This window comes from Malus sylvestris, chromosome 14, assembly GCF_916048215.2.
Source record: "Malus sylvestris chromosome 14, drMalSylv7.2, whole genome shotgun sequence".
Lineage (NCBI taxonomy): Eukaryota > Viridiplantae > Streptophyta > Magnoliopsida > Rosales > Rosaceae > Malus > Malus sylvestris.
Window position 1 is genome coordinate 26433269 of NC_062273.1, and position 21347 is coordinate 26454615.

Sequence of the window (21347 nt, forward strand, 5' to 3'; positions counted from 1 at the left end):
ATACTAAGCATAAATAGTACATCCATAACCAAACTAATAATGTTGTATTTATATATGGATGCAGATATATAATCAAACTTTAGTGAGAGAATAAAGATCTAACAATGTTGTAGTAATTTAAATTTTGATCAATATTTTTAGAGATACATAGACAAAACCGAACATGATTTCCCAGACACGTGCTTGTGATGTTCCGGTCCATTTAATAGTTGTAAGGCTACTGGAAAGTTGACCAATTAATTAGTATGCATAAAATAAAATAAAAATCGTAAACCAAGGTAACTAAATTATTTAAGTTTATAAAAATATATATAACTTGAGAAGACTCTTACCTTATTGGCCTGGCCCATCAACCTGGAAGGTCCTGATCCTTTGTATATCAGAAATCTCTAAAATTAAACAAGGGTAAATTATAAGGAAAACTAATGAAAAAGACTTGAAAACTTTGAGTTTTAATGATAAGGACAAAATAAAGGGTAAAGTGAATAGTACCAGGATTGACTTTTTAGTGTAAAAATATGGTTTTTCGTTAAAGTGAACAGTATCGGGTGCTTTTCGTTAAAGTTCCCTAAATTATATACTACCTCTGAAGTTTGAGGTCTATTACAACATCATACAACATTTCTAAAACATTTCACTTCCATACCTCACCTACTATTTTATTTCAATATAGTACATCCGTTACATTTTCCATCCATTGATTCGTTAAGAGATGACGTGGCTGCCACATTTATACGACGTGGCAAAAAAAAAAAAAAAAAACCTGAATCTTCTCAACAACAAAAAAAAGAAGAAAAAAACCAAACATACCCAGAAACCTCCCCCCCCTCCCAACCCACTTTTCTCCATCTCCTCCCACTTCACGTCCCATTCCTTCTCCCTCCAAACCCCCTAAATTTATGCACTTCTTCCAAAACCCACAAATCTCCACCGGCTCTGGCTTTGGACCATGGAACTCGTAAGGACGGTGATCCTTCCCCCAACCGATGTCGCGAGTGAACTTGAGGTACTAGTGGACGAGGTGGCGGCACTTTTGGAGGTGGTTGACGCCTTCGATGCGGTAGCACCACCAGAGTTTGTCCATGATGATCTTGGCCTTCTCGATGTCGATCAACTTCTCCCGCACCAAGTGCTCCCTCATCTCCAGCATCGCCACCGGGTCCTTGTATGAATTCGCTGGATCGAAGTAGTCCGGTGGCAACTCGTCGAAGTCCACCACTCTCTTCTTCCGCCCCATTTTTCTCACGTAGTTTTGGATTGCTCACTCTCTCTCCATTTTGGCTTCGATTTTCGCAGTTTCGCAGCTTTTGCCGTCTGCAGCTGCTTCGGGTTATTCGCGATCTGGGTGAAGGTGTTTCAGGATTTTTTTTGTTAAGGCATGAGCAAGCAGTGGGACAAGATGGCAGAGGATGAGCGGCTCTGGGAGTTGATATGCACCAGGCACTGGGCTAACACAGGCTGCAGCAGCCAGCAGCTGAGATTTGTGGTCCTCACTCTCAACGGGTTCTGGCGGCAGCTTCATGCCCACTATATCTGGCATCTCAGCAAGGTGAAGGGGTGCGTGATGGGGGATGGGAGATGGGAGAAGGGGGGTGGGCTCAGGTATGGGTGGGTGATGGGGATGGGAGAAGGGGATGGGCTCAGGTGGTAGAAGAAGGGGATTTTTGGTTTTTTTTTTTTTTTTTGTTCGTTTTTTTTGTTGAGAAGATTCAGGTTTAAAAAAAAAAAAAAATTTTGCCACGTGGTACAAATGTGGCAGCTACGTCAGCTCTTAACAGATCAATAGATGGAAAATGTAACGGATGTACTATATTGAATAAAATAGTAGGTGATGTATGAAAGTGAAATGTTTTAAAGATGTTGTATGAGGTTGTATTAGACCTCAAACCTAAGTGGGTATTATGTAATTTACCCTTACACAAATGTTCATAATAAATTGGTTCCTGCAGGGTCAACGTTTCGACTTGCAACATAGCATTCATTAGTATGTAGAAGCACTCAAATATCCCTGGTATAGAGGTATATATATACACTGTGTTACTCTAGTTTAATTCCTTTCATGTTTTTTTCTTCTATGAGTAATTTCATGTTCATATATACTACATTGCAGAAAAAAGTTAGCAGGAAGTCTAAATTAACCATCACAACTACTTATTTTTTAGGTTTATGACTAGAATAATGAGACCCCAGATTTGACAATGACCATAGAGAAATAAGTTATGATTTGAACTTCATCTAAAAAGAAAAGCGTGAGTCAAAAAGCGAAAAGTTTTGAACTTTAGTAACAAGCAAATTAAGAATCGATTTATATGAGTTGAGTTCATTTCATATTTTTTTTCATAAAAACGTTAATCTTCATGTTACATTGAAAACGTTAGTTTATTAAATAGAAGTGTAAACTAATCATTTCTTAAGTTTTAAAGAAAACGCCAAGTAATACCTTTCATTATTTGTAATTGTTTGATGAGACTTAAACCCTAAACCCTAATTTGATTTACAAAACGAAAATTTAGGTAACTCTAAAAGAATAAGATAGGGTGTATTCAATTGGGATTTTGAGAGATTTTAATTCTTTTAATGAATCTAGGGGTATTCAATTAGGAATTTTTAAGTGATTCTCTGAAATTCAATGTGTATTCAATCATAATTTTAAGATAGTTTATTAAAATCCTTAGAAATTTGGGTGTATTCAATTATGATTTAAAGAAGTTTATAACATCCAGGTGTGTTCAATTAAAATTTGATTTTAAAGAATTTGAAAATTTGAGGAATTTGAGGGAATCTGAGAGATTTCGTAGTATATTTTTAAGCATCCACAAATCTCACATTTCTCCTAGAGTTTTCAAGGGAATTGAATCAAATTTTTGCATGGAATCTCTACAAATCAATTAAACTCCATAAAAATCCATTAATTTATAAATCCATTAAAATCTCTCAAATTTCCAATTGAATACACTCCCCAAAGATTCAATGGATTTATAAATCCATTGATTTTTATGGAATTTAATTGATTTGTAGAGATTCCATATAAAATTTTGATTCAATTCCTTCGAAATTTCATGGGAAGAGATGAGATTTGTGAATGCTTAAAATATACTACGAAATCTCTCAAATTCCATCTAATTCCTCAACTTTCTCAAATTCTTTAAAATCAATTTCTAATTGAATACACCTGGAATTTGAGAAATTTATGTGGATTTATAAGTCTATGGATTTTTATGTAGTTTAATTGATTTGTAGAGCTTCCATATCAAATTTTTGATACAATTCCCTCGAAACCTTTTGGGAATATGTGAGATTTGTGGATGCTTAAAACACATTATGAAATCTCTCAAATTCCCCTTAATTCTTCAACTTTTTCAAATTCTTTAAAAGCATATTTTAATTGAATACACCTAGAATGTTATAAATTTCTTTAAAATCCTAATTGAATACTAAGGATTTTAATAAACAATCTTAAAATCATAATTGAATATACATTGAATTTTAGAGAATCACTTAAATTCTTGATTGAATACCTCAAGATTCATTAAAATAATTAAAATCCCTCAAAATCTCAATTGCATACACCCTCCTTAACTTGAAAATAAAAATGGGAGTCGAACTTTTCGCTACTTGTACTTGAAGCAACAAGTCCCGAAGTTCATTAAAACTAATGCAAATTAACAATCGACTTTCATACGAGTTTAATTGATTAGATGCTAAGAAATTTTACTGAGTCCACCAAAACAAACTCCTGAAGTATCTAAAAATATACATGACAAAAATAGAAAAAAATATATATACACATCAACACACAGAAAGAAACAAGCAGCAATGATCGATGCAGCTGCTTGATTAAATGATTAAAGTTTAGGTGTATGTTAAATAATATATGCTTGGTGGGAATTTAAACCAGTGATGAGAGGACCTAGGGCTCAGCGTGCATCTCGCAGGCACATGACCTTGCGATCGAACAGACAGCGCGGACTGTGCTCAAACCTCATTTCTTAATTAATTATCAATTGTTTATGGTAAACTTCCAAACCCAGTTTCCAGTGGGCTGCTGTTTTCAGATTGTGTTTAGAAACAGTTCAGTTTTTGAGACTCCAAGAAAGATATCACTCTTTAGTCTCTCAGCATATGCTTTGTAGTCTGGAGTCAGTACTATCTCCTTATATTATAATTTAGAGAACTTTAACGAAAAACTCTCGGTACTGTTTACTTTAACGAAAAATCACATTTTTACATTAAAAAGTCAATCATGATACTATTCACTTTACCATTTATTTTGTCCTTATTGTTAAAACTCAAAGTTTTCATACACTTTTCATTAGTTTTTCTTATAATTTAAGCATAGTATCTGCTAGCTCACGTAGATGTACTTTTTCATGTCTTAATTATTATTATTTCTTTGCCAAAAGATACTAGAAAAGATACAAACACAATACTGTATGTGCAAAAATGAACTTCTTGATGATTTTAGCTTCAATTTTTTTTTTGCATATTACTGATTTAATTCAGATATATTAATTTATCAAAGTCCCGCTCTCCAATTAAGTCGATGAATGTAAGCTTAATTAAACTATTTTTAAGCCTAGGTGAGCTTGATTGAGCTTTAACAGTCCAAGTCAAATGATTAACTTACCGTCCTGATGGTTTTCATAATAATTATTTCAGAAATTAGGAGTTTAGTACGTGTGATTAGCGATGCACATTCTTCATATCTATGCGAAGCCAGTAATTAATGAAGGTTTGTTTGGAAAGCAATTTTACATGACTGAAAATATTTTTAGAGCAAATATTTTTTTAACCATCTTTAATAAAAATGCAAATTAATCCTGAAAAATTACTTGAAGTGTTTCATGCAATAAACACACGAGTGCTTTTAGAACCCAAAAACATATATTTTTTTCTAAAAGCATTTTCAATCATTTAAAAGCACTTCGCTCTAAGTGTCTGTGTCTATATATACATCAACAGACAACTAGCACTAGCACCATCATAATTCATGAAATGATATAACAAAACTTCTCTATAGTGATACTTTATAAAGAAATAACTTTCATGTAGCCATAAAATTACGGTTCTAATTGAGGCCAGTTATATATAATGAATAAACTTCACATGCATTGTAGTAAGTGATAATTTTTAAGATCTCTGCCTTAAGAAACTTGCCTCCACATAGTAATAATTGGAAGAGGCCTCTTAAGGACAACACTTATATCCACTGCATGGGTGCACCTACTTATTCATCCTCTTGTAGTTATTGCATTGTCACCATACAAATATCATATACAAAACAATTGATCATATTTATCATCATGTAAATATATCATCTCTACAATAAATCCTTCAATTTGGAGCTTATTTAGTCATACATGTGTGTCGAATTTTCAAGTTTAACACGGGGACAACACAAAAAGGGTGACGTGGAGCATGTGGTATTGTTGGGCTTCACACGTGGGACAATGTGCTCTAAATACAAAGTTCAAAATCAGAGTACGTGACCAGTAAACATGATGTAAAACTACTAATAATACATAATTAACTGAAAAGAAAGAGAATACTACAAATTTGTTGAGACGGCTATAACCCGTAAAACTACATTGTGATTAACTTGTTGAAAATAAAGGAATACATGAACTCCTATATATAGAAAAACTAAAGCAACCCTAATCCTTAACACACAAGAAATTCTAATTCTTGGCCCACAAGAAAACTATAAATAACTAATTTTCCAACACCCTTGTCAAACTCATAGCGGTACATGACATGAGTTTTCCAACAAGTAGAGGAGGATGCAAGCTCCGTAAGGTGAACAAGACAAGATAAGTGAACCAAACAAGCGAGCAAGCGAACAATTCAAGAGAGATATTCAAGCAAACAAACAACTCAAGGGAGCAAGCAAACAAGCAATCCAAGTGAGTGAACAAGTAATCAAGCAATTCAAGCGAGCAAATGAATGAACAATCAACATCAACCACAAGGCAAGCAAGCTGATTCCAAAAGGCAAAAGAATTGATAAACGTTATAAGCTCCGCATGGTCCAGCACCAACATTATTGATATTGTACCAACTTAACCACCTATTGATAGGTGTTGGGTTTTATCACAAAAGACCTCGATTATATTAGGGATGGAACTCTCATGTATTAATTTATAGTATTTTGTTATATGACCCATGTGAGATCCTATTCTCTAACATGCCCCCTCATGAGTAACCTCACAATGAGTCACTCGGGAAACCAATTCCCACATCGGGAATTGGTCAAGCCAATACACCATAGCAAACGCTAATCTTTTCAAAAGCTCAGTTAGTATTTAGTAGTCCGTCACTAGAGCCAACACACTACTTTTCGAAGACTTAGTTATTCAGTAGTCAATATTAGGAAGCAAGTTCGAGCTATATCATTGTAAACAGGTCCACCATCGATAATTGATATTATTCCAACTTCACCACCTATAGCTAAGTATCGGGTTTTAGCACAAAAGGCCTACGTGATATTAGAGGTACAAACTCCCATTAATTGTATAGTATTTTGTCATGTGTCCAATGTGGGATCCTATGCTCCAATACATGCAAAGTCTTTTCTCCTAACAATGTGAAATTCATTCTCAACATTTATTAATGCATGAATATTGAAATTATGTTAATTTTTGACTTCTCTACATTTACTAACATATAATTAATAAAAAAAAGCATGTGTCTCCCACATTATTTGTAATCTAATAATACCTAAATTTTATGAATTAGATTGATGAGACAGAGGAGTTGATACATGCTCATACAAGTAAATAAGTCATAAGAGTAATTGAATCTCTCTCAACAGTTCAAAGTAAAACTTGCTCATGACGTCCATAATATGTATTAGTTTGCAATTGTTCTTTGTGAAATAAGTACATTAATTAGAACAATCGCAAACTAATACATGGATGTTACTTGATGCATATGGTAATACGGAAATGTTGTTAAATTTAAGAGAAATGCTAAGGGAACTTTTACAAAGTGAAATTTTTTATGAATTTTTTGTCATCTGATGTTTGTGGTTCAATATTTTATAATATTAGTACGAAAATTAATATTAAATTATGAAGAGACAGAAAATTCATGAAAAATCTTACTTTAAAGAATATCCCTTTAGCATTACTCTAAACTTAAAGCAGCACAATACCGATCGAAGATTATTGTTAGTTTTGTCGTTAGAGGCAAGAGTTAAAAGCAATTGCACGTGTAGAACTTAAAAGAAGCATCTTCTCTTCTTTCCATGCATTAGGGAAGAAAACTATGATTTAGTATTATTAATAATCACAATCAAGATGTTGGGATAAACACTTTCTTGTTAATTTAGAACGATACCGACTCAAACTTGATGCGATTCCACCGGTCAAAACCCGCACACGAAGAAAAGTCTAACCGTCTAAGTGAGTTTAATTAAGGTCTAATTTTTATCGGATGTACCCAAAGGGATTTTAATTAAGGTCTAATTGAAGCTATACACTTGTGGGTGTTTCAGTTTGTTTAAAAATCCTTCAAGGGTTTTGCATAAGGAATTAATTGTGCTAGCCATGGGTAGGCCATGACAAGGTTATTTTCTGAAAAATAAAAGCGAAATGCTAAGGAAATTCTCTTAAAAGTGAGATTATTTATGAACTCTTTGTCGTCTCACAATTTAATGTCAACTTCCGTGCCAACATTATAAAATATTGTATCAAAAGCATGAGGTGATTGAGAGTCCATAGAAATTTTCACTTTTAAAAGAGTCCCTGACATTTCTCTTAATAAAAATGAGTAAATTGTAGTAATGGTCCCACAAATTTAACTCAATTGGAGCAATAATCCTTCAACTAAAAATCTATTACCATTGGTCCCTCAACTCATCAAACTGTGCATCTATGGTCATTTTCGTCAATTCCATTAAAACTTCCGCCAAAATGAGTCACATGCTATGCACGTGAGGCTAAATCAAGTGACAAATATGGAAAATCAAATAAGAAAAATTGTATCAATGGTCTCTCAACTTTAGTTCAATTGGAGAAATGGTCCCTCAACTTTAACCCAATTGGAGCAATGGTCCTTCAACTTTAACCCAATTGTAGCAATGGTTCTTCCAACATAACTCATTTGACATAATTATAACGGAGTTCACAAAAAGGACCATATCTATACATTTTGATGAGTTGAGAGACCAATGGTAATGAATTTTAGTGGAAGAACTATTACTCCGATTTGATTAAAATTGAGGGACCATTACTACAATTTACTCTAATAAAAAAGAAACACGGTTATTTTTCTATCTTTTAGTATTTATATGAATTAGTTTTTGGTCAATTGAGTTCACATATACTTTAAACAGAATAGAATCCTCTCCGGATCCTCTTTGTGGGGATACAAAGGATCAATCAATCGTGTCCGTTCATCGTACATCGTGAGGTTAGAAATCATTTTAAAATTTTAATTTAAAATTGAATATAAATAGTACCTAACGAAAACTAATCGCACGATGTACGATGAACGGACACGATTGATTGATCCTCTAGATCCCTACAAACAGGATCCGGAGAGGATCCTTGTCCACTTTAAACCACTATTATAAAAATCACCGCCTAGCACCGCCTAGGCGGAGGCGGCTGGTCACCCCCCCCGATTAGTCCCTAAGCGTTCGAAAATTAAGTGAGTGTGCCTAGACCTGCTTCAGAGTCCACCTAGCCTGCCTAGCCTGCTTAAACATGCCTAGGCACCCACCTAGGTTGCGATTTTCACTTAGATAGAAAATCGATAACTTTCATTTTGCACTTTAATTTTTCAATAAAATGTAAAAGACTTATTGAATACTTAGATGAACGCTCATTATAAGCTTGTTCCCCATGTTTTCAATATGTTCTAATACTTCATAACCTATATGTCATTTTATTTTGCAATTTATGTATTTCAATACAATTATGTATGGTTTTTTTAAGTATAAATAGACACTTATTTATACAATAATATAATAAATTTACTTAAATTCCGCCTAGTCCGCCTAAACTCCCGCCTAGCCGCCTAGGCGCTAAGCCCCAGCCTGCCACCCAACTAGCGCCTAGCATCTTTTAAAACCTTGCTTTAAACAACTTATGTCAGACATCATAGCTGCTAGCTAGAGGTTTTTACCAAGTTCAGTAGGTTTTAGGTCGTGCACTCTTTTCCTTTTCTTAGAGCATTGCAGTTCTGATTGTATATGAAAATGTAGAACATATGTATCTTTTGTTGATCAAAAAGTTCTTTAACGAGCAATTTTAAAGAAATGTAAAATACTTATTTTTACCGGATAACAAATTACATTTATTCCATTGAAGCAAAAAAAAAAAAAAAAAAAAAAAACAACAACAACACATTAATTTACATCGCTTATGAGTATAAATGAATTGTAAATGTTACATTTACATCTCAAATATACATCTTTTAGTACTACTAATTGTTAGGTTATTAACCTAAGTCGCCTCATGTGTACTCTTAATTCATGACGAGCATGCTGCATACTCTATATATGGTGAAATATCAGTTGATTTTGAGTTACATGCTTGCTTTTGACTAATTTGAATCTTAAACCATATGATAGAACATTGAACCATATATGTCGGTATATATCATGGTGATAAAACTAACCGCGATGTGCCGTATGATTAGTAAACCGTAGCTAACTAGTAGTATATATGCGAGAGGCAGAGGATGTGCAACTAATTAATTTGATCTCTGCGCTTGTTTAACGTAAGTTTATGCCAACTTGCAGTTCTAATATTTGCATGTCGACAACATACTTATTTTCTGACAGATCGACCAACGTGATAGCTGGCTTCATATGCTTTTCCCGATTGAATTTGTGAGAATACCTGCTACCTACTGGAATAACTCGTACGCGGAAACATGTATGTAGAAAGTGTGGCTTGTTTGATCCCTTCCTTTCAATGCAGGGAAAAGGTCGGGCAAAATTAAAGAAATCCCCAATATGATTTCATTAAAACGAAATTTAAGAAAATCCAGCAAAAAATGGGCATCGTGAATTTCTGATCATTTCTATATACTGACACTGTATAGTAGTGCCCACTTTAATTTTTAGTTTAATTCATTAACCTCCACCTCCACCAGATTAACTTAATTCTAGTGGTATATTATCATGCTAGCTTATGTTAATTACATCTCTAATTCCCTTTATTAATTTTTTCTTTTCCCGACAACCAAACGAAGGAATGGAAAGGAGTGATAATGTACTAACCAAAACAAATTCCAATTTTATTTTGAGAAAAGAAATCCAAGATTTTAATATTTAAATGTAGCAATAAACACATAAGTATATAAAAGAGGTTGAAGTGCTAACTAGTTAATAATTTAATACGATACTAATAATTTGTCTCTAGAAAGTGATCTCATAATTTGAACCATTTCTGTTTTAAGCTATTATTCATTATGCTTATAAATGACTCGATTCAGAATTTATTTAGCATTTTAGTTATTATCTTGAACACTTTTTTGTTTATTAACTTAGTAATTGATTAACGCTACCGTATATACTAGTATATATCTTGGTTGTTCTCTCTTTAGGAGTTGTGTTGATATTGTTTCACTTTTGGGCTTCATATGGAGATCTGCAGATAATATAGGGCCAGCATCTTGGTTAGACCTTTCCCAAATAGAAGTTTATGGGATCCCAAACTTTGGGGCTGCTGCCTCCATCCCACCAAATAAAAAAAGGAAAACTAATGAAGAGGGCTTGAAAACTTTGAGTTTTAATGATAAGGACAAAATAAAGGGTAAAGTGAATAGTACCAGGATTGACTTTTTAGTGTAAAAATGTGGTTTTTCGTTAAAGTGAACAGTACCGGATGCTTTTCGTTAAAGTTCCCAATAAAAAAAGTATAAGCATTTTTTTTTTGGATAAATTACATTATACCATCTCAGATACGTACGTGCTCAATTGCAACTTCATAAAACATTTTTTAAAATATTTCAATCTCATATATTTACTTATTACTTTGTTTTACTTTTATACATTCGTTAAAAAATCTGTTGAATTAACCGTTAAGTAATGACGTTGACCATATTATAACTCACCTTCAATCTACAAAGGTACATAATTTTAACTCAGGAAAAGGTCCAGCAGTTACATTTTCTCTATTATTGGGGGATCTTCAAGTGATTTTTTGATGAGGTTACTGATTCCTGATTGATTGAAAATCCAACTTATTCCCAATTGTTATAAAATAATTTCATTTTCTTCTTTTTTAAATTTCAATAAAAATATCACTTAGTACTACAGTCTAATAGTTTTCTTCTTCACTGGTAAGTGAGAGGTATTAGTACTACAGTCTAATAGTTTTCTTCTTCACTGGTAAGTGAGAGGTATGTTTGATTCTCGCCAAAAATGAATTTGAACCACATTATTGCTCATTGTGAGGCTTAGCTCAACCTACAATTCCATTAGTACATATAATACCATTTGTCCAAAAAAAAAATCAAGAAAAAGCGTATTAAGTGGGCATGCTATGACTAGCTCTAGGATGCCTGAATATTGGCATCAAGCTGCCCATAGAAGATGCTTAGCTCTGCGATTAATGGGACTCGATCAAATCTATGTCTATACTTTATATTTTATTCGGTTGTCTTGAAAAACATGTATAACTATAACTATGCAAACATATAATTTTGTAAAATTACTAAATTAGTAACATACATATGTCATTTTCATAGCATCTGATGCAGTTTCTGATATTTTGAAGGTTCTTTTGTTGATGTGGCCTAATCTGCAGTGTCAACCCTACTCGAATAGCATTGTCTCTGAAATGAACCCTAGCAGAACTTTGGCTTTCATTATGGGCAGCACACAGTGCAATTCGAAGCATCCAAATTTGCTGGCCAATCTTTTCGAGTGTCATATTTTGGTAACCATCATCAAACGTGAAGATGTAGATTTGCCAACTAAATGTTTGACTAAATATCTATTTGAATTCATACGTGTGTGACGCTGTTACGAGTTGATTGAAAAATTTGTCCATTCATTATGTGAGACAAATATAGTGAATTGGAAGATTTTAAACTTGACTTGGTCCTCAAGAAGAAACCTTGCGGGTTGAATTCGACAGCACCAAGATCATTTGACCTTTCATGCTTCCATCAATGGTCTTCCATTTGCGAAGACTTGTATCCTTGATTTGACTTTGACCTTACATAAACAAATTTATCCTTGTTCTAAAAATTAAACACAACAAAACAATAACAGAAAAACAAAAACTAACAAACAAAACAAAACACAAAAGAGTAAACGCTGAATTTGTTATATAGATTGACAAAAACTATACCATGAGTACGAAGCATTACATATAGAGTGGTGTTATCCACACACTCTTTATTACTTTGTATATACACCCTCTTAAATTATATCATTTTGATCATCTTCAATATAATCGACCTGACGGTCAGAAAAATGTGTCAAAAGTAAACGAGGGTGTGGATTTGTAGCACCACCTTGCATATGTACATGCAAGAATTTAATTTAGAGGTCCAATAAGTCATTATTTTGAATGGTACGACCACTTAACTTAGGGCAACAGACAAAACTGCCGAGAATCATATTGATAAATTGTGATTAAATTTAAGATTCCATGATTAATTTGTGTTAGTGAGAGAGGGAGAGGAGATGTTTTTTTATTATTTTATTATTCTTAATCATATTTCTTAATCTGTGATGTGGTCTCCTTATATTGGCCTAAATAAAGCGGTGTCATTATCATGAATAATAATGCTAAATGTACTGATAATGCAGGTTTTAACTGAAAAGCCAATCATAATCTTAATTTGCTTAGACTAATTATTCCACGTCATTCTTTTCCCCTTTTTTTGTTCAGTAAGTACTCATGAATATAATTATGCACAGGCCACGCAGGCTAGGGTTGTTAATTAGTGAGAGTTATAAATAGAGATTGCTTCTGTGCCTTTCGCACAGGATTAAAGACGCATGTACAAATGTTACACTTATATGTGTATGCTTTTGTGTCTGTGTTCCTTGCAGTACACGACTCTCATTTGCAGTACAACTAGGGTTTAATTACTTATGGGCATGGATCACATGATGATGTGGTCGTGTGACTGCTCTCCAAGAAGGGCCTTTCACAAATAAGTTACTGAAAACTTCAATTTATATTCTATTTACACAAATACTTTCAGAAGGGAGGCCAATACATTCACAATAAAGTTCGATAAGTTGCGCCACTGTATTTGGACACAACAACTATGTATCGAACTTATAAAATTATATATCATGATCGCATCCATGTTATTGGAACTCAGACACCTTCTCCAATCAAATGAAGACGCTAGACGAAGAGCTAGGTCTAGTTGGTGAAAAGAATAACCCTTTGAATTATATTATTCCCTTTGAATTATATTATTTCACATGACTGTTCTTTGCTTTTGGCTTTTCAATACCTTTTTTCTAGGTTCTGGCATCGTGAGGTAAGGCATATTTACATGGGGACGAACATGGTTGCTTATGGCATTGTGGGGTTAGGCATATTTACATTGAGATAACAACCTTGCAAGTAATAAAATCACTGTAACAATTACATCATGATGAAAAGACTGCACCACGTTTGATGATCATGCAATTATCAGCCAAAAAGCATTGCTATGAGTCACTTCCAACAAGTATCGAGCTTTCTTCATATAATCCTTTGCCATGCACACAAACGAAAAGAAAAGCAAAAAACAGATATAACAACTAAAAATATGACTTCAGCCCTTGACACCTAATTTTCTCCACATAAGATCCGATAAAGTTTTTTACTCGAATAAAACCCATTGACTATATTTCACATCAAAAAATTCATTAATTATATTTGACTTCACACATTTAAAAATTTCGATGCCTAAAATACCCATTTATGAATGTTTGACGTACACAATTAATTCCATACGAATTGTGAGGAATGATTAATAGTTTTACAAAAATAAAAAATAATAAATTCATGGCCTAATATATAATAACAATGAAACATGCCTAATATATGTAATAATTCATGCTTAGTTAAGTCAATAAAATTTTATTTTACATATAGATGTAGGTCAATTATTTCACACACACATATATATAACATAAAAAAAGCCTAATATATGTAAAAATTCATGCAAAATAATTTACATACAAAAAATGTTATTTATTCAGTGCACCTACTTTTTGAATTTTAAAATGTTAGATTGCATAAAAAAAAAAGCAAAATAATTCCCCCAACATATGTAAAATACATGCAAAATAATTTACCTACATAATAAAGTAAACCCAATATATGCAAAAAAATGTACCTACATAAAAAATGAAATTTTTTTCAATCCTAGTTTACCTATTATTTGTACATATAATAATAAAATGTGCCAAATATATGTAATAATACATGGAAAATAAATTACCTACAAAATAAAAGAATGTTATTTGATTCAATATTAATTTACCTACAAAATATATTTATTTTCCCATCATAAATTTACATATAGGTAGATTAATTAGTATAATATGTTTGATCATATATGTAGTACTGTGCATACATATGTGTGTGTGTGTGTGTATTAAGGGTAATAATATGTGCATAATTATTTGTTCATTGTAATTATGGTGAGAAATATAATTTATTGATTTATTTTGAATATTGTGGTAAATATGACCACCCGTCCCTAATTTTCCATGTAATTTCTCCCCGAGTGTATCAATTAACTTTTATGCCCTTGTTGGCAAAGTGACGTGGACGTGGTTATTCAGTTTGAAATTATTTTTCTCATTATCATAATTAAATAGTATTCGTTGTTACGATCGCGAAAGCGTGAATTAGACCCGAATCGGATCTGTAATGAAAAAGTTACGCACAGTTAAAGTACGTTACCAATGGGTAGAGTGGTACACGTGTGTGTTAATTTTCAGTACTGGAAAACTACTGTTTTTTATAGGGTACCTAAGATTTCGTGGATTTCAATTGTACAACCCTATCTCTTTTTCCTCTTTAAAAATCTGTCCCGAGCTCCCCATTTCACTCACCCACCAATCAAATCTCATCCTCAAATCCCTCACCCAATCAGACAACATCCCTCTCTCTCTTCTTTTCAGTAAATCAGAAAAAGCTCTCTCTCTATCTCATTTTCTTCTCTTTCTCTCTCTATCTCGTAACTTTCTCCTCTCAGTAACAACAAGGATCCTCATCAAAAATCACAAATCGAGTTCACAAACTCCATCATTGTACTCCTTTTGAACACACGAACCCAACTGTAGTAACTTATGGTGAAATGACCGAGTTTTGACCTGTCAACTCGGAAGGTCCGACTTGGTTGGTTTTGATCCGACGAGTTTCAGGCCGAGTGACAAGGTTTTAGGACATGGGGAAGCTTTTACATAACTCCCTAGGGTCCCTAGATTAAGCTCGGAGTCGAGTTGACGTCGAAACAAGCGAGTCGAGGAGTTGAAGTTTACGTCGAACCTTTTGAGGATTTTTCAGGCCATTTCCCATCCATTTTTGGACTTTTGGAAGGTAAAATATTGTTCTCCTCGTTATGGGCTTCAATTTTATATAAATTTTGTTGAAAATGGTTGAGAAATGAGCAAGTTATGAAGTTTTGGAATTTTACCCAGAAACCAGCGAAAATTTCCAGAAAACGGCAAACCAGACGGCGGACGACGAAGCTCACCGGAGAAGACGAAGAATATTCCGTCAGAGTTGACGAAATATTCCTAACGTCCGTCAGTATCTGTCAGTCACTGGCCTGCACGTGGGGGCACATGTGGCTGTGGGCTAACCAGCGGGTGAGGGCGTGTCCGGCCACCGGGCGGCTAGTGATTGACATGTATGGGTTCATGATGTCGAGTATAGTGTTTTTGTATATTCAAACCTTCCATTTGAGCAAACTATAAGGGGGTTTTCCTAGCTTTTAGTGTACGTGTTAATTAATTAATTAATTATTATTGGTTGTTTCGCATATAGGGGAGACTTATCCTGAGGACGTACGAGAACAAGCGAGGCTAGGGGGCTACGATCCATCGACATATCAGTGAGTGGGCATTTGTTTTCATGTGTGTGTGTGTGTGTGTGTATATATATATATATATATATATATATATATATATATATATATATATAAACTCTATAGTTTCCACAACTGCTTTTGAATTGATTTATGCATATCATGCCATGATTAAATAATGTTATTAGAAATGTTGTACTATGGTGAAATGCTAAATAATCCTATTGGATGCACATGTAAGTTTATTGTCAGGTAAGGTTATTATGTTGACTAGAATTATTGAATTGTTATGACATGCTTATATTCATATAGTCTGCTCATCATTGTTGCACCCCGGTGTTAGTGCTCACCCTGGACCAAGGCTAGTCTTTCACGTGTATGTTCACCTCCGCACCGCACGCTCGCTTTGGATCCAAGTAGGTGCCAGTCTTGTTGTACATGTTGCATTAGGCAACTTCGACTCGTAGGTGACCACGATTAGCGCCAGTCTTCACGTGATTATAGTACTAGAGCGTATATTATTACACCCAATCTTGTTGTACAGGTCGCATTAGGCGACTCCAACTCGTGTGCTAACATAGATTGATGAGCATTAGGGTCAGTCGTACATGTCGCATTAGGCGACTCCGACTTGTGTGCTAGTATAGATTAATTGAACACCTGATTTTTTTATATTACTGTTGAGATGTTGTGATGTGGCATACTTCTTGATTTACAGTTGATTTGCATTGATTTCATAACTATACATAGTATGATTTTCTAGAAACCATACAGGTTTTACGGCGAAAGGTTAGTATATTATGAAAATAAATGGATTTTATAAACCTTTGTTTTTGCCCACTCACCCTTCTGTTTTTCGCCCCTCCAGGTCCTAGATAGCTGAATTACTCTGTGGCGTACGAGGATTAGCTGGCAATTCTAACATATCCCTGTTTAAATGTAGGAACTGTTCCCGTTGTGTATTAGTTTCGATGACACTATTTGTCATCTATGCTCTGAATATTTGTATTTTATAGGTTTTACCCACTACTGCGCACTCACCTTATTAGTTTAAATAAGTTCTAGTTTCGGTTTTAATTTATTCACATTTTTTTCATCACTCACACTTTTGCTTACATCACCTTCGGGTGACGACCAACATGCCTCGACTCCAATCTGGGTGTGTCAGTAAAAGTAGTAAATATTTGGGGCTTTTAAATCCAGGTCCAAAAACATAGATGGTTACATGTTTCTATTTCTTTTATACTCATTTTATATTTTCTAAAAATATTAAAAATCGATTAAAATCTTCTAATATTGTGCATTTTCCTACTCCAAGAAATATAATTAATATCTTATAACAAAAATACTAATATACTTTCATAAATCTATCTGCAAACCATTCAACCCTAACTCAAGTAATAAATATATGAATGTATATTATACCTATAAGGGAGATATGAAACCTAACTAAAAGGTAGAAAAAAACATAATATACCTACAAGCAAGATACATTAATCTGCACGTGAAGGTTGATTATAAAAAAGAATCTGTCATATAGGTAGATAAATATGATTAACCTGTGATATAGGTTGATTATAAAAATTAAAAATAAAATTTATAAATAGGGTTTGAAGCAGGAGGAAGAACAAGAAATAACAAACAAAAAAAAAAATAATCCAAGAGATAGTTATTGATAATAAAATAATTAAATTTAAGAAATTGGACTTATTTTAATAAACTGGACTATTCTTACACTTGACTCAAAAAATTAGACTTATATTAAGTTTTCCCTAAATATTTTGTAATAATAGGCCAATTACTTTTCTACTTTGCAGTCATTTTCAAATTTGAGTTTTATTTGAATGTTTATAACTAGATAAATTTTTATTTAAGAAATAAAAATTGTAAAGGCCTATATCTAAAAAACCCTTATAACAATAACCTGTTTGCTATTGGGAATGGATAACGCACGATTGTCACAAAGACCAAATAACATCTTATGACCTATAGATACTAAATATATAGCTGCTAGAGTATTTGCAATGGAGACGGTTTCATGATAAATAAAATATTTGTATTTTTAATTGAGGAAAAAAAGGCCATGCGCACATGTGTCATGTCAAACAAATCAAAAAGGCAAGAAGGCGCATCCAAAGGCGAAATTACCAAACAATCTTTGCTACTTGGAAGTGGATAATGTATTTTCCATACCAAGCATCTTCAGTCTTTTGACCTATCGCAACTGAGTTAGCTAGCTTCACTTCAAGGTGGCATTCATATTTTCATTCAATATTCATTGAATTTAATGAGTTATTTAAGCAAATTCAATCTTAATTAAACATCAAATGACGCCTTATGGTAATAAAATTTGCTCTTGCAGGTGAATATAATTATATAAGTCGTCTCTTAACATAATGATTCATCTAACTAGTCGGGAAGGAGAATTATGCAATGATTGTAATGTATTACTTTGTTTCAAAAACATTGAGCATGAGAACGTGCCCCCTCCGAACTCATGCACCTCTACTCCTCTATATATACATGTTGTATTATCTGCAACTGGGGTTAGTTTCACGAGAAATAACATATATACATACGATGATATTGAAAAAAATTACTTTGCATGCATGTTACGTAAAACAACTTCGTACTAAAACTAAAAGCTTTTTAAGTTTATACTCAATACCAAACGAACAACATATGCTGGATATAGATTAATACTATGATGAAGCATTCATAGCTTTAAAGTTGATTGCCAGACTGTTATACTAACTTTTTTTACGGAACACAAAATCACTCTGATTCATGATTCTGAACATTATTAGTCAGCGGCGGGGCTGATGAAGTATCCAGAGTTTCAAAAGTTGATCAACTAAGCCCAAATACTACATCATATATTTCCCCTGAAGACTTTTCATGACCGCAGGGACGAACCGTTCTGAACATTAATATTTGGTGATCGTGCTGATCTAGAATTCTGAGTTTTCCGAGCAACTGAAACTCGAGTATTTTGTTTTTCTTGCATGGCCCTGAAATTATATCTTTTTCCTTTTTCAAAAAATATAACCGATGCTCATCCGTAAGGAATCCTAACTTATTCAAAATCAAATCCAACCAAAACCTCCATAAACATGATGACATCTGCAAACTAAAACAAAATGAGGCAAGCAATAAAGGCGAGGGATACATGCATAAAGGAAAGGAGAAATCCAGAAAAAGAGATTAAAAACCATAAAAGAATAAAATTAAATCCATGATTTATAGGTGAGAGTGAGATGTGTATTATATGTGGGTGAGATTGAAATAAAATGTGTTTGTTGACTGTAATTCTGATTTCGAAGCGAATTTTTCTTAGAAAGTCTACCTGCAGTGTTACACTATATGATGCTGGAATGAGAATTTTTCTTATTTAACACAGACACTTAATTTATAGAGTTATTTTTTTTTTACATAAACCCACTTTTTTACATAAACATTCAAATGAATCATGACATTGAATATATTTTTCAATTCACATAAGTTTATGTATTATGCATACATTTAAAGGAAAACTAATGAAAAGGGCTTGAAAACTTTGAGTTTTAATGATAAGGACAAAATAAAGGGTAAAGTGAATAGTACCATGATTGACTTTTTAGTGTAAAAATGTGGTTTTTCGTTAAAGTGAACAGTACCGGGAGCTTTTCGTTAAAGTTCCCTACATTTAATGGTAATAAGTTGTATAATAAATGTAGATAATAAGTTATAAACCCAAGGTCAAAATGCCATTAGGGGAATTATAGGCATCCGAAGATACAAATTAAGTGAAGTCAACCTTAATTAATGAATCTGCTTAGTCGGACACTAGTCATTGGGTTTTTTGTTAAGAAAAAAAAAACTATTGTGTGTTTTAAATAAAAAAAATAATCAAGGGATAAAGTCATATTTTTTCGATTCCATCTTATTATATATACACGGAGCTAAACATAATGAAGCTTTTTAGATGTACGATGTATGTACTAGTTAAAAGTAATGGCTAATTTGAACATTGGGTAGTAGAATGGGTAGTGCTAATCCACACACCCATTTTTATTTCACCTATCATTTTCAATTTTCGATTGTCGGATCGAATGAATTGAAGAATATTATTGAAAAAAAAATGGTGTGTGCAGGTAAAAAAAAGTGTGTGAATAATACTATCCTAGTAGAATTTGCTCTACAGGTAAATGTAAGTCGCCTTTTAAACATAATGAATCATATAACTATAAGGAAAGAGAATTACACAATAATTGTAATGTATTATTACTTTTTTTTATCAAAAATAATATTTTACACTAATTTACACTAAAGAGAGTGGGACGATTTGAAATGGCAACACATTACGTTGAAGAGCAAGACTCTAACCACTAGAGAAATTCACCACTTGCTTATAATGATTACTTTGTTTCTAAGTTAACTTCCACGATAAATAAAAAATATACATACGTACGATGAAATGACAAAAAAAAAAAAAAAAAACTATGCATGCATTTTACGTAAAATAGCTATCGGAGCTAATTGTATACTCAATAACAGATGCTGAATATATATTAATATTATAATGAAGCATTCACAGTTTCAAAGTTTGATCGCACGTTCTTATATTAAAATCTCTTACAGAACACATCAGAATTGCACTGATGAACTATTCTAAACATTAACAGTCTATGTCGGTACTGATGAAGTATTCAACGTTCCAAGAGTTGATCATCTTAGCGCAAACCACACCAGACACTCCTAAATACTTTTCATGACCTTATCGACAAACCATTATGAACATTAATAATATTTAGTGGTCATGCTAATCTAGAATTCTGAATTTCGTGAACGTTAAAGTATTTGGTCTTTCTTGCATGGCATTGAAATTATCTTTATCCTTTTTTCAGAAAATGAAACGGATCCTTATCCCCAAGGAGTCAAAACTCATTCAAAACACAACCAAGCAAGCAATAAAATCGAGGGATGCATTCCATAAAGGAAAAGAAGAAATCCAGAAAAAAAAAAGAGCTTAAAAAAAAGAAAAAAAAGGATCAAAAATATAATTTCACAAAAAACAACAATTGCAGTCACCAAATGCGCCTTACAACGCAGCGTAGATTTGTCGTTTATTTACTCGGACGGGGCCCACCCGGGTTTCTAACACGTGGGAAACGGCCGTTACCAGTTTCGGTACCTCTTGGCCGCGATCCCAAACGGCGACTCAATACCCCGTTGCGGGTCCCACACCAGCTTCTTTTCTTTTCTGTAAAAAAATAATTAAAAAAATTTGAATTAAAATATTATTTTCTCACCCTTTATATATATGCATTATTTAATACATTACTCTCCCACACAGC

At 33.2% G+C, this 21347-nt stretch overlaps 1 pseudogene; it reads right to left on the reverse strand.

Moving 5' to 3' along the window:
* Nucleotides 1-333: 333 nt before the first annotated feature.
* Nucleotides 334-1237, reverse strand: LOC126599154 (NADH dehydrogenase [ubiquinone] 1 beta subcomplex subunit 10-B-like; annotated as a pseudogene).
* Between the last annotated feature and the right edge of the window lie 20110 nt (nt 1238-21347).